Source organism: Papaver somniferum, unplaced genomic scaffold, assembly GCF_003573695.1.
Source record: "Papaver somniferum cultivar HN1 unplaced genomic scaffold, ASM357369v1 unplaced-scaffold_114, whole genome shotgun sequence".
NCBI classification, from domain to species: Eukaryota; Viridiplantae; Streptophyta; class Magnoliopsida; order Ranunculales; family Papaveraceae; genus Papaver; species Papaver somniferum.
Genome location: NW_020620381.1, coordinates 512,741 through 528,417, shown reverse-complemented (window position 1 = coordinate 528,417; position 15,677 = coordinate 512,741).

The following is a 15,677-nucleotide window of genomic DNA, read 5'->3' as shown; positions in this document are numbered from 1 at the left end:
AACCTCAAGTGGAAGGATGATGTTGTCATTGTAGCTCCTTACTTCTTCACTTCTTCAAGTCTTCGCAATACTTGTAATGTCTCATATCCTAATACCTTCAAGCTAACCTATACTAAGTTGACTCTAGTACATAATCAAGTGACTCTTTGGCTCACTAAAATATGAAAATCAAACATGACATACCAACGGTTGGTGGGTTCAACCGAGCTATGCTGTAACAATCTCCCCCTTTGTGAATTTTAGTGACAAAACTCCTACGTCATGTGGATAAACAAATTACAAAAATTCATTATACATACGCTTGATTCCCGAATTCAACAGCACAATAACCTGTATACATACAATCCATAAATGCCATTGTTGACATTATAATAACAAAGCTAATACTCCCTCTAAAGGTAAGGTAGGTAGATTTTATCAATGCGCATGTCTTTGTTATTCCCTTGTAGTCCATATATCTACAAGTATTATATGATATGTTACTCCCCCTTAGTCTATACTTTTACTCTTTCGTTAGATAAACGTTTAAGCACCATTGTCCTTTCCCTTAGTGATACCAAGCAATATAAATCAATACCAATATCACTTGTTTACTCCATATATTTATCCCCCTTTTTGTCACAAAATGACAAAAAAACGAAAAAATAAAGGACAAACCGAAAGGATCTCACAAATCTCAAAATAGACTTGCAACCTATAGAGTTATGCACGAGGGTTCCGCACACTATTTTGATAACCAATATCAAAACTGAAGCTACAAAGTAATTATGTTTTGATATGTTATCAAGGAAACAATTTCTCGAAGCAATTTTCCCTAATAGTTTAGCAAACCAAAAATCAAATAAGCACTTTAGTTCTTTTGCTAAACAGATTGTACAAATACAATCGCTTGTTCGATAAGACTAAAATAAAGATAACTCTATATCTCTCATCAGGTTCTAATTATCCATATAACTAAGACCTTTAAATTTTAAACAAGACAAGTACTAGGTTAGTTAACTAGCATTTCTTGTTAAGGCATTTGATTAGACTTGAATAATCGAAACCTCCTATTTGATAAGTCCAACTAAGATCAGAATTAACTTAGTTTCTCTTATCCGGAATCGAATTGGACTAAACAATTCATCCCGTAAACCTTTTATTTTGTTAATCCATAAAAAATTCATACAAACCAAAATAAATCAACTTGCATAATTATTCACCTCAACCGGAAGCAATTGAAACAACATTGACATTAAAGCACAACAATTGCACCGAAAATTTGTAAGCCTAAACAATTGATACCACACAATAAATCAAGATAACAATAGATTTTCTTAACCGCAAACAATTGAACCACACACACATCTATACACAAATAATGGAATAAAACATCAATTATACCGAATTTTTTTAAGCAAAAGCAATAAATATATGAAATAAAATCAGGCTTTTCTTAAACAGGAAAATGATTAACTAACAAATTCGTTACCTCAAATTTCGCATCCTCTTCTCAAATATGTTTGCATCTTCTTCCAGGGAGAATTGATATAAAAATATCATTATGTTGTCATCCTTATGCAAAACAAAAGAATAACAACCACCAACCTTTACCAGAGAAAAGTTGAAAACCCTCGAAACACATATGCTTTTATGCTAAACCAAAATCGATTCAACATATTGTTACTTTTTCACATATTGTTTCTATCAAAACCCCTCATGATTCTTTGATAAAGCCTACCAACATGGGATATAACTTAATCCTGCTAAATCAAAAAGTCACCCAACCATAAGGGTTCATGATGAGTGCTAAAAAGTGCATATTTCTATATCTTTTTCTTGGCAATTAACTCATCTTTTGTGCTCTAATTCTCCGTTTTATCCCATATTCTGTATTTTCATTGTTTTCAAGAATAAATATTTTTATTAATTAATTTTGCATTTTTAGGTAATAAATAAAGACTAGATGAGTTGCGGAGCGAAAAGTGCAAAGACACGGAAAAAGCCGAAGGAAACTCTAGCGGAAAAGAAGTGAAAAATGTGGTATGGAAGAATCAAAGATGAAAATGGGCTTAAAAAGGAAGAAATTGTTCTTAAAGAAGAAGTGGGCTCAAGATTACCTAAGCCCAAAACCTATTTCCTTAACCCAAAACCATTTCCTAAACCCAAATACAAATCCAAACCCGTTTCTCTCCTTCACCGTCAGATTGAATCCAATTCATCATCCAACGGTCGCTCCATCAGAGTGCATCGAGTTTTGATGTTCCTGTCTAACACTTTAGCACCTAACTCCATCTCAGACCGTCAGTTTTGATGTATCTCAGATCCAACGGTCGCTCCACTCCCATTTCCATCTCGCCGTTGGATAATTCTCTCATCTTTTCATCCATCGTCTTTCACCATCTGAGCATCAACATACGATGGGTCCACTCAATACTCTAGAACCCTAACCTATTTGCCTTAAATCAAACATTCCCTAAGAGAAACTCTATCGAGTTCTCTTCCTTCTTCTTCCCCTCTTCTTCACAGTGACCATCACCACTACCATGTCCGCCACCAACTCCGCTCAACCACCTCCATCACTGTACCCCATCAATCAGCCACCCCCGCCATCACTAAAGGACACCACCATGATACCCTCTAGCTCCTTGTCTCTCAACCCTTTTATCTTTTCAAAAACAGTGAACCTAGAAACTAAGTTTGAGAGAAACGGAGTTAGTGAAATCAAACCACCAATTACGGAAGAGGAGAAGCAATAGAAGAATGGGTCGAGACCATTGATTGATTTCAGAGATTAGGTAAAGGTCAATTTCGGATTTTTTGTGTAACCCTAAATTTTATATTTTGGGGATTTTTGGATATTTGGTTTGCATGTATAAATAGGGTTCTTGGGTGTTGTTTTTGGGCATGCCTAGGTTAGCCAGAGCTCAACCTTAGAGGCCTGGACTAGCCAGTGCTCTCTATTGTTAGTTTCAATTACAATTTCAGTTTTTAGCATAATTTCATGTTCAGTAGAACTCAATTACATTTGTTCACAATGTTTGTTATGTTCTAATCCATTCTGCTAGGGTTAGATGGAGCCCTTAATATTTTGCTAAATTGATTCATGTTTTTAGTGGTGTTATTGCTGTACTTAATTGCTTAAGGGTAGATTTCATCTTAGTTCCACAACATATTACTTTCACCATGTATGTCATGCATCCTTGGTAGTTTGATCAATTCTATGTTGTTGTGCTGTAAATCATGCTTAAAATGAATGGATTTATCTTTTGATTAGTTGTGCTTTAATCAGACAATTAATACTTGTGATAAATACTTTTTACCAGAGACAATGACATCACTGTAACTGAATTACTTAGCTAAGATTAGGTGGTGGACTCCAAAATCCTAGCAATCTCCATATCCACACTGAGATTTAGCTTTTGTCTTGACACTTTAGGTTCGAATTCAATTAAGAAACATATAAAATCAACACAGCTCCCTCCTTGTCCCTGTGGACTTCCCCTGCTTATTCACTCACTACAACTGACCCTGTATACTTGAAGGTCTAAGTTGTAGGTTCTTTCAAAACCCTACCAAGTTTTTGGCGCCGCTGCCGGGGACTCGGTTAGCGGCGCTGTTGTTGTTTTTGTTCTACATTTGTTTGCTGTTCTCTGCATTTGTTTGCTGTTGCAGGTCTTGTTGCTGGCTAGCCTTTGCTAGCTAGCTAGCTAACTGTTGCCTGTTGCTGCTAGACCTTTCTTAACCTTGCTGTTGGGCCTTGGTCCTCCCTGTGAAGCATCATCTTGCATATCTTCTTGCACTGCATCCATTTGCATAAGCATCATTGTGTAACTGCATCTTAGTCTCACTTGCTTCTGTGCATTTAGTGTAAGCATTTAGCTGGTCTTGCATACTAAGTTCTTGCATACTTTTTTTTGCATTACCAAGTCATCTTAGCTTGTTCATCTTCATTGCTTTTCTGAGCTAGTCCTTAGCTAGTTCCTACTATTTTGCATATTGTTCTCACCCTCTGCTGCTGAGCGCTGTGTAGCCCTGCTGCTACTTGTTGTTGTTGTACTGCTGCCTGCTAGGCTGCCCTGGTGCAGTTGGAGTGAACCTGGTACAGCTAGCCATTCTTGCTGGTGCTGCCTTCTCCAAGCTGCCTGGTGCTGTTGGGTTGACCCAAATGGGCTTCTGTTGTAAAGCCGAAGGAAAGCCAAAGCCCAACTGGGCCTCTCCAACAAAAGTTTAGGAAGATCCAAAGCCCAACTGGGCTTGTGCAACTTAAGAAAAGGGATAAAAGCCCAACTGGGCTTCCCTCCAAAAAGGTAAGCCTAAACCCAAACCCAAATTTTTTGGGCTTGTAATTTTTTTGGTTTGTATTGTTATTCTCTTTTGGGCTCGTAATTGTAATTATCTTTTTGGGCATGTAATAATTATTTTAATTTTATTTCTTTTATTTTTTTTTTATTTGGGATTGTAACAATTTTATTTTTATTTTTATTTTCTTTTTTTTTGTGGGTTTGTAATAATTAGTTTTATTTTTATTTCTTTCTTTATTTGGGCTTGTAATTTAGTTGTTTGTTAGGCTTGTAGTTTCTTTTAAACTAAAATTTGGGCTTCAAAACCCAACACAAAAAAAAAATAAAAAAAATTTGCTCCTAATTTCGAAAACCAAATTTTTAATCCCATAAAAACCAAAGTTTTCAAAACCCATAAAAACCAAAATTTTCCCATAAAAAACCAAATTTTTGAAAACCCTTTAAAACCAAATAGTGGGCTTTGTGTCTTTTCAATATGGGCCAACCTCGTGCTCTCCATGAATACATGTATCCCACAATAAAAACTCCATTATCATGTATTGTCTTACCTCAAACCAATAACCCTTTTAAAATAAATGCAAGCATGATACAAATACTTCCTATATTTCGAGGGTTCGATTCTGAGAACCCCTATACTCATGTAAGAGAGTTTAAACAAACTTGTCGGACTATGCAATCTGATCATATGTCCGAAGACTCTCTGAAATTGCGTTTGCTTACATTTTCTCTAAAGGAAAGGGCCAAAACATGGTTTTACGGTTTGAGACCACAATCAATCAACACTTGGGACCAACTCACAGATCTATTTTTCAAAAAATTCTTTCCACATCATAGGACCATCGCTATTCGTCAAAGTATCAATTGTTTTGTCCAATTGGATGAGGAAACTGTTTTTGACTATTTTGAACGTTTTAATGATTTGTCGAGCGAATGTCCACACCATGGATTTGAGAAGTGGAGACTTGTCGCTATCCTCTATGAGGGACTAGACTTTAAATCTCGAGCCATGGTTGAGTGTATGTGTAATGGTGAATTTCTTGATAAAACTGTGGATGATGCATGGAAATTTTTAGCTGAGATTGCGGAGAAAACCCGTCAGTGGGAATAGGGAAACTGAGACACTATCACATGATATAGGTGGTAATGAATTGAACTTTGAAAATAGCATGTCTAGTCCTTCTCATGTGTATGATATTGAAGATGAACCTAATCTAGAGGAACATGAGTTGACTAATGACACCACAACTGCTAATAGGGACAAGTATGCATATTACTATGATGATGATGATGATAATGTTATGTTAGAAGAACATGTCTATGCTGAAAATGTTGTGGAACCTTTGGTTTCAAATACATTAGGCTTTTCTGCCCCGACCTTCATGAATGATATTTCTTCTAATATTCCATATGCATGTGATGTTGATACTGATTTTGATATTGTGCAATTATCCTGTGAAGAGCATGACTTAGGTAAATCTTCTGTTGACACTAATGATCCTATGCAGGAAAACATAGTTGATGTGTCTGATTCCATACTTAAGCCACAATATATTGCTTCTGTTGATGATACTTTGAATATATCGGATAACCACGATTCTGAATTAGGACTTGTGCAAATTTTTTGTGATGATGAGCATGCTACACATCTTGAGTGTGACTTAGATAATGCTGATGTGACTGATAATATTGATACTCTTGATCTCATGCATGTGAGACACTTAGATGTCACTTTCTTGCCTAAGTCACAATCTAATGGCCTTCCACCCAACCTAGATTTGGTTTGTACCGATATTGTCAAACCAACTTTTCTGAAAATTTCCAACCTAGGTTTGGAACTGTGTGCCTCTCAAGTCCTCTTGGACTATTTTGCATCTAAATACAATACTTTTAAGGAGCCACAGTTGGAATTAGCATGTGTACCCGTCCCTAGCAAAGTTCATTTCGAGCTAGACCTTGTTCATGATGAACCCCCAAAACTGCGAGATTTTGTATCCAAAATTTTATCTGTTGAAAAATCCAGGTTTGGGGGTAGCTCATCTTGTTTCACAGCTTCACTTGCATGCCTATCATATTATTATTGTGTGAAGCTGTTGAAATGTCTACACTTCGTCTTTTGGGTTGATCCTCAACTCTTTAGATTGTTAGTGTATGGTGAGTTTTTTGTATATAATCCAGTAGATAAAAATTTTAAAAATCCTTTTGTTCCTTTTGTATATATTTTGCTAATCCAATATGATCTCGGCTGACATATGTTGGATTTTTGCCTTGAATAACGGAGTTCTAATCTTGCTTTCGCCGACATCCGAGTATTCTCTTTCCTTTTTCTCTGCCCAGCATGGTCCTATTCGTATGTTGTAATTTTATTCATCTTTTGAAACATTGAGGACAATGTTTAGTTTAGGTTTGGGGGTGAAAAGTAGATATTTTGATAATATGCCATAATTGAAAACAAGAACTCCTTCTTTTTGAAAAAATTTAAAAATTCCAAAAAAAAAAAATTAGAAAAATGATAAAAACATAAAAATGGAGCTCATTTACCTTGAAATGTTGACTCTTGTGCAAATATGTAATTATTAGGAGTCTTAGTCTAGATATTTAGGCACCCTGATTCTAGCACAATTCACATAGTGATAAGAAACTTGCACGCGCACGATCTACCAATACATGTATAGCCTCATCCTTGAGGTGTTCTATCGGAAGTTTTAGTTGCCAATCACTTTAGAATACTGAACGAAACTTGACTAGCTTGTTCTTTGGTTGGTTGGGATAGAAGGTGGAGGTTACATTAAGAAAGACAACCATCGAATTTAAATGGGTGCATCAAAAAGGGATACCTCTTTCAAAGTGTCATGTAATTTTTTGTTTCTTTTTGCTTATGTATCAAAAGAGTTACCATGTTGTAAAAAAAAAAGAAAAAATTAATATCAGAAAAAAATTCAAAAAAAATCAAGTATTTATCAATTCCATCCTCTCTTGTTCCAAAAATAAAAGAGAGTAGTCAATGTAAATAAGAGTCATGTAAAGAGTCATCTTTTGTGTTTTTATGTTATAAGCAAGGAAGGGTGTATGCCATTGATGTACAACACGAGTAATTGTGAAATACCTCCAACTCATTCACAATTCTCGTAAAGTCCGGACAGCTAGCTAGATTTCGACCTTGGTTCTTAGCCTGAGAAACTATCTCTTGGTGATTAGTAGTCATAACATCCGATCTTTCTTTACACATGTGTAGATACACTTTACACTCTTATCACATGTCTTTATTTGTTATCAGTGCTAGGATTGTGCCTTAGATAGCTAGATTGACATCTCCATTTTGCTGTGAGCTTAAACTGTCTTGCACATGTCACATTTGATGGAATCTGAGCTCATATTTTGTCCTAGAACTTTGTAGGTACGTTCTAAGCAAACCTTCACGAGACTTCACTCATCCACTAGGGACACTTAGTGGTTTAAAAGGCTTAGTGCATATGCTAAATGCATTCGAGAGACCAGCGACAGTGGTATAGGTAGGATTTCCTTAGTTTTGTTTTACTTGAGGACAAGTAAAATTCAGGTTTGGGGGTATTTGATGAGCGCTAAAAAGTGCATATTTCTATATATTTTTCTTGGCATTTAACTCATCTTTTGTGCATTAATTCTACATTTTATCCCATATTCTGTATTTTCTTTGTTTTCAAGAATAAATATTTTTCTTAATTAATTTTGCATTTTTAGGTAATAAATAAAGCTTGGATGAATCGCGGAGCGAAAAGTGCAAAGACACGGAAAAAGCCGAAGGAAACTCTAGCGGAAAAGAAGTGAAAAATGTGGTATGGAAGAATCAAAGATGAAAATGGGCTTAAAAAGGAAGAAATTGTTCTTAAAGAAGAAGTGGGCTCAAGATTACCTAAGCCCAAAACCTATTTCCTTAACCCAAACCCATTTCCTAAACCCAAATACAAATCCAAACCCGTTTCTCTCCTTCACCGTCAGATTGAATCCAATTCATCATCCAACGGTCGCTCCATCAGAGTGCATCGAGTTTTGATGTTCCTGTCTAACACTTTAGCACCTAACTCCATCTCAGACCGTCAGTTTTAATGTATCTCAGATCCAACGGTCGCTCCACTCCCATTTCCATCTCGCCGTTGGATAATTCTCTCATCTTTTCATCCATCGTCTTTCACCATCTGAGCATCAACATACGATGGGTCCACTCAATACTCTAGAACCCTAACCTATTTGCCTTAAATCAAACATTCCCTAAGAGAAACTCTATCGAGTTCTCTTCCTTCTCTTCCCCTCTTCTTCACAGCGACCATCACCACCACCATGTCCGCCACCAACTCCGCTCAACCACCTCCATCACTGTACCCCCACAATCAGCCACCCCCACCATCACTAAAGGACACCACCATGATACCTTCTAGCTCCTTGTCTCTCAACCCTTTTATCTTTTCAAAAACAGTGAACCTAGAAACTAAGTTTGAGAGAAACAGAGTTAGTGAAATCAAACCACCAATTACGGAAGAGGAGAAGCAATAGAAGAATGGGTCGAGACCATTGATTGATTTCAGAGATTAGGTAAAGGTCAATTTCGGATTTTTTGTGTAACCCTAAATTTTATATTTTGGGGATTTTTGGATATTTGGTTTGCATGTATAAATAGGGTTCTTGGGTGTTGTTTTTGGGCATGCCTAGGTTAGCCAGAGCTCAACCTTAGAGGCCTGGACTAGCCAGTGCTCTCTATTATTAGTTTCAATTACAATTTCAGTTTTTAGCATAATTTCATGTTCAGTAGAACTCAATTACATTTGTTCACAATGTTTGTTATGTTCTAATCCATTATGCTAGGGTTAGATGGAGCCCTTAATATTTTGCTAAATTGATTCATGTTTTTAGTGGTGTTATTGCTGTACTTAATTGCTTAAGGGTAGATTTCATCTTAGTTCCACAACATATTACTTTCACCATGTATGTCATGCATCCTTGGTAGTTTGATCAATTCTATGTTGTTGTGCTGTAAATCATGCTTAAAATGAATGGATTTATCTTTTGATTAGTTGTGCTTTAATCAGACAATTAATACTTGTGATAAATACTTTTTACCAGAGACAATGACATCACTGTAACTGAATTACTTAGCTAAGATTAGGTGGTGGACTCCAAAATCCTAGCAATCTCCATATCCACACTGAGCTTTAGCTTTTGTCTTGACACTTTAGGTTCGAATTCAATTAAGAAACATAGAAAATCAACACAGCTCCCTCCTTGTCCCTGTGGACTTCCCCTGCTTATTCACTCACTACAACTGACCCTGTATACTTGCAGGTCTAAGTTGTAGGTTCTTTCAAAACCCTACCAGTTCACAATATTATGAGATCGAATATCAAGGTAATAAAACCGAAATCAAACCTCGCATAAACATACATAGCAATAAGACAAAGCATTCAAGCACATGCTATGTAAATCAAAAACTATGACAAGAAAAATTATAAATCAAATAGTTTTATTCATAATATACCTAATACAATCATTGAAAGAAATCAAAAATTGATTTCTATTTTTCTGGATTAAGTATTACAGCATATAACTTAATCTCTAGTGGTGCTCTTATTGTTCACTGAGGTTTCTTCAATGTTCAAACTTTTGAAGCATGTCTCAAGAGACTTTTCTGCATCCACTTTTTTTTCTTTCCGAGACTAGTAAGTTGAAGTTTTAAGTCTCCAAGTTCAGTTTTCATCTCTTCTATTTTAACCTTTAGTTCACCCCGATCTTGAACTAAAGTAAAGATATTTCCTATGAGTTCTTCAAACTCATGCATAAATTCATGCATACCATCTGTGGAAAACCACTTTGTAAGATCTGAATCATTGAAAGAAAAAAGACATGACTCTTCTTGAGATTGATCAGAGTTAGGATCAGAATCGATTCTTGAGACAATCTTCCTGATTCTTCGTTTTGAGACAAAACCTTGACAGTTTCTCACATTTCGTGCTTCCCTTTTATAACTCCTTGTAACACTGTGAGTTATAGGAGACATAATTTCAAAAAGTTTTATTAAGGGAAGGCAATAAACCTAAGAGAACATTTTTTATAAAGTATATATATATATATATATATAGTTTTTTACCAATTGAAAAGATGAGGGTACCCAAATATACCTCAATCTAAAACTTTTCCACCTATAAGTTCTTTCTCCGAAAGTGATTGTCTATGGACTGAGTCGAGAAAATACAACAAATAGGTTCACATTTCGTGTGATCGTCTATGGATACGAGATCGAGACAATACAACGACGAAGTATGTTTACTTGATAAAAGGTTCGGAATTAACCAAACACAATAGGATTACTTATCAAGTAAATAGGAATCAACGTTTGTGTGATTTAATTTAAATTATAATAACAACAATTATAATTACGGAAAATAAAAGTAAATGACACAACAAGATTTTATTAACGAGGAAATCGCAAATGCAGAAAAGCCCCGGGACCTTGTCCAGAATTGAATACTCTCAGAATTAAGCCGCTATACAAAATCAAACCAATTTCGTGTAGTTGAGACCAAGAAACTAAACCTATAGTTCACCTAGTTCCGTCTGTATTCCCACGCCTCCGACCTGTAATAAGTCACGTACTTGGAACAATTCCTTTCGTTTGTATTCCAAACAATAAAGAAACAACAAATCTATCTGGGAGCAACTCTTTTCAACCAAGTGATGTGAGTTCGACAAAGGCTTTTCTGTTTATCTCAATAAAATCCTTTATCAGGTTCTTAGATCTATCTTATTATGAACTACCGAAGTAATTGTTAAGATTTTGCATTCAATACTTTTAATCACAAAGAATTGTATTGATGGTGATCTACACAACTAATCAATCTAATCTACCACAAGGATAAACCTATTATAGTTGGATCCTCTTTTACTGAAACAAGTATTGTGCACACCAAAGATTATGAATCCCAAATCATAAATCTTCAAAGTCTTCTTTGGCTTCAAATCTTCTTATATCTTCAATACAAACCCGCACATAATCAACTTGAATCTCTTGTAATCAATCACGCACAGAACGGAGTCTGTTAACAATGGATTATCACAAGAGTCTTTAGAACTACAAACAGTCTAAAGATCCCCGTCGAAACTTCAATCTAATTTGAGTGAATCTTATATCAGAAGAGAAGATTCTCAAGCATAAACAAACTAGGTGCAATCAAAGTTAAACCACCGTTAGTCAATCAAATCAATCAAAAACAAAAGATAAACCGCAATAATCTAGTTTCCCACCAACGGTACTAATAGAGCTTCTCAATCCCAAAGAAGAATTTAAACTGAGCGGTCGTAAGAGATTTCGCCTAATTAGGTTACTCTTCTCTCCGAATAGGCGGCTTGACCAGTAGCATCACAAACGATTCTCAATATATTTGAAAATCTCTTGGAAAATCTCCAACTAGTAATTGCAAATTACTAATTTTCATTTTCCTAAAATAAAATTAAAAACCTTAAATAAAAGATTCTCAATATTTTATTCGATCCGAGGTTTTATTTCTTTAGCTATTAAGGAATAACTTTGAACAATTAAAGATTGGCGTTTTTGCACATGTTCAAAGTATGTCGACATCCTTACTTTGTAAGTCCTCTTTTATACTTACAACCTTGAAAACGATATGCCACACTTCCAAAAAAGTTTAGAATTGGTTCATTTGACTTTCAAGAACTATGTTATTGATTAAGATCACTCGATCACAAATCAAACCTAGAAAGATCATCTTGCAAAGAAGATCTGGTATTTTGGCCCCGACACCACAGGTCAAACCTGGGTTGCACAACCAAAGTAAGGTTTAATCATATCTGGTTAATTATAGCGATAGGATGCTCAAGGAATAACTTAAATTAAACTAAAATGATAATCATCCAAGCGTGATAAATAAGTTCAGTGACAGGATGAAAAACTACACTTTGCTGATTACAACTTCCGACTAATGATAATAAACCGTGCTTTTGTTGCAAAAAGAAAATGCCAGAACACAAAAAGTAAAAAAAACAGAGATGCCATAGAAACCAAGTTTGGTCAACAGGCATAATAATTCCATCTCCCTAAACTTGTACTTGTTACATATAACATTAATGCAAGAAGCTGACACACTCGCAATAAGTATACAATCCAATCTAAAAAAATTAAAATAACTTTCATAAATATCAAAGCTTCAATTGATCAAACCAAAATATTAAAGAAAGATTAAATTGGTGTAAAAATTATATAAAAAAATAAAACATCCCAACTCTTGGATGTAGTTTTTCTCCTTCTCCTTCCCCATTATTCCCCACATTTTTCCAATCTTCCTTGTCATTGACTTCCAGAAAAATTCTCATGTTCATTTATCTATAGGTAGAAAAAAAACTTGAAAGTTACATTGCTAATAGACACTGTATAGCACCTTTAAAGGTTACATTTTGTAGGTTGCATTACTTACAAACACTATATAGTACCTTTCAAGGTTACATTGCTAACAAACACTATACAATACCAAAAAAAATAAATCATAATATGTTCAAATGAGGCTGAAATTAGCAGGACCTTTCTCATTGAGGTTGAAAACATACACTGATTTTCAGAATTCATGTATCTAAAATTAGGAGGTTCTTTGTCCACCGGACACAATCATTCCTTGATTATTAATTAGGCATATTAGATGTGGTAAATTCTTATTTTTTCAAAAGAATGAGTAAATAAAATCTCCTCCTTTGGGTTTACGACAGAAACTAAGAAAATTTTCCTATGATATTGGCCTTCTTGATGTGTATATATAATGTATTCCTAACCAAAGATGCTAACAACGAACGACACAAAAAATGATTCATTAGTTTATGAATAAAGTTCACATGACTATTATCAAAAGTGTTTTCTAATAGAATCCGCAGTTACCATGTTTTTGTGAATTAAAGATTATTCGTAGGTGTTAATTATCATTATATGTTTTAGTGAGGTTGAAATTGACAAGATCTTTCTCCATGACAAAGAAAAAAAATCTTACTTGCCTACTAACAGGTCCAGCTGCAGGATGGGGACTCCTGCAAATTGAAATGTGAAATGAACAAGCCGAGTATGAAATGTCTAGGTTCTAAATATACCCTTGATGCAAACTTCTTAACATAATTTGCATATCTTACGTAACTAATTTATGTTATCATATCATGTAAGCCTCATTCTATAGAACATGAATCTTTCCAGAACACTAAATTATGGTTGTAAAGAAATAATAGCATATATAAACTTTTGCCTACAATAAAAAAAACATAGATGTTGTTGCCATGTCATACCACCATGCAGACTATTTGGAGGCTTATGGACAAAGAATACTCAATTTCATTGGGAGTAAACTTCCCATCTTTAATTCTGTTTGCAACTTGACCCACAAGGTAACCGAAGAAAAGCACAAAGCATTTGATACAGTTAAGAAAAGAAAATCAACATCACACATAAAATCCAAAAGCTATCAAAATGAAATCCAATAAAATCTAGAGTATCCCGGTACCTAGAAATCAAGAGAGTTGAATCAATTTTTAATCTTAAGAGATAAACAAAAAATTATTCGTGAGATCTTGAAAGTGTTTCCCAATCATTCTTGCATGACAAAAATAAAATGCAAGCGACATATCATAAGGTTCCCCACCACAGGATGAACGCCTGCCTGCTATTTAGAAATGAATAGTTTCCAATAGCTCGTTCACATAGTTACCCATTTGTTGAGTCCATAAAGTTTGAGAACAAAGTAAACCAAGGGAAAGAAAATGAAACAACGGGAAATCTTACTCATGGTGCTACGTCCGCTCCAAAACAATAATGTATATTTTTTTGTTGGTGCTAACTCGCTTAACCCTTCGATGTTTCTGCAGTTTGAGCTCAAACTTTATTTGATTGCTCCACAACCTAAGCATAGGTCACAAAGTCAAGACAAAGTAAACCTGTGATACCCAAGTGCCAAGAAAAAGAAAAGCATCCAACTGAATTTGTACCTGTTTCTACAGTAATCAGTAGTGACAAAGTAAACTTGTGATACCCAAGTGTTAAAAAAGAGAAAAGCATCAAACTGAATTCACGCTTATTTTGAACGAAAACATGATCATTTTTATTCATACGATCAGCATCAATAAGTTTTTAAAATAAAGTTTGAGAACAAAGCAAATTCAATTTGATACTTTTCTTTGTTCGTATTGGTAGAATCTGCTACGAATACAAAATCAGTGATATCATTGTTAAGGTTTTAGTTGTTGTAGGAATCTTTCGTATCAAATGAATATAACATCTATTTTTCCTAATCAATCTTTATTACCTCTATTTCTATCAACCTGTTAGAACTCCTGCAGAAAAAAAAATATTCGCATTGCCAATTAAGACTTACATGAACAAACAACAAACACCAATCAGAAAACAAAAAAAATAAATTGAAAATACAAACGCTGATCACATCTACATCGTAATATCCTAAAATCATAAAATCTTAACCCTAAGAAAAGAACAAAGAAAATCAAGTCATTCCCGGAGCAAAATCTCAAACGATTGAGGCTTCGCTTGTGCGCTTATATTCAGAGTGATATCAATAATTTCTAAAATTACATTTTCTTTTTTTATGTATCCCAACAAAATACAAAAGTATTATTCTGTTTCCATCTAAATCATAACAATAATAATATCTATTGGATTTTTTACCTTATCAAAGGGAAGCATTTACGACGCATTATCAATGTTAAAGATTTTTTTTACCTTAATTAATTTGAACATCTGGCCTAAACAATTTTGGTATATTTTAAGATGAAATTATTATTTATCCGTATATTTTTATGCTAAAAATGATCCACAAAATATAAATCAGTTTTTTCTTCTTATATTTACTGAATTTTTTACCTTAATAATCATGGATTAGGTTTTTTAAGATGATATTAATAATTATTCATAGAATTTTTTACTTTAAAAACGATCCAAGAAATATAAATATGATCTTTTACTATGATCTTTTGGATTCTTATTATAAATACTCAAAATTAATATAGTATTTTGGTGAAGATCAGGTAATCGAGTGTATTTTTATGATTTTTTATCATAAATGTCCGAAATAAATATATTATTATGAAAATATGTTGAATTGGTTTTATTTACTTTTTAGTCATAAATGCCAGGAATTAACATACTATTTTCCTAAATTTTCTGGATTTTTTATAATAAATACATGAAATTATGAAAGATTCAAAAAATATAATCTTATTATTTTATTTCATAGATTGCGGCAATCCATGCCGCACATTCATTGTGCATCACCTCGACCACCACCATCTCTTTCTACTATGTAAAATGACCTATTCCGTAATCAAACAACTACAATTTTATAGGTTTCATTAGCACTGCATTAAAAA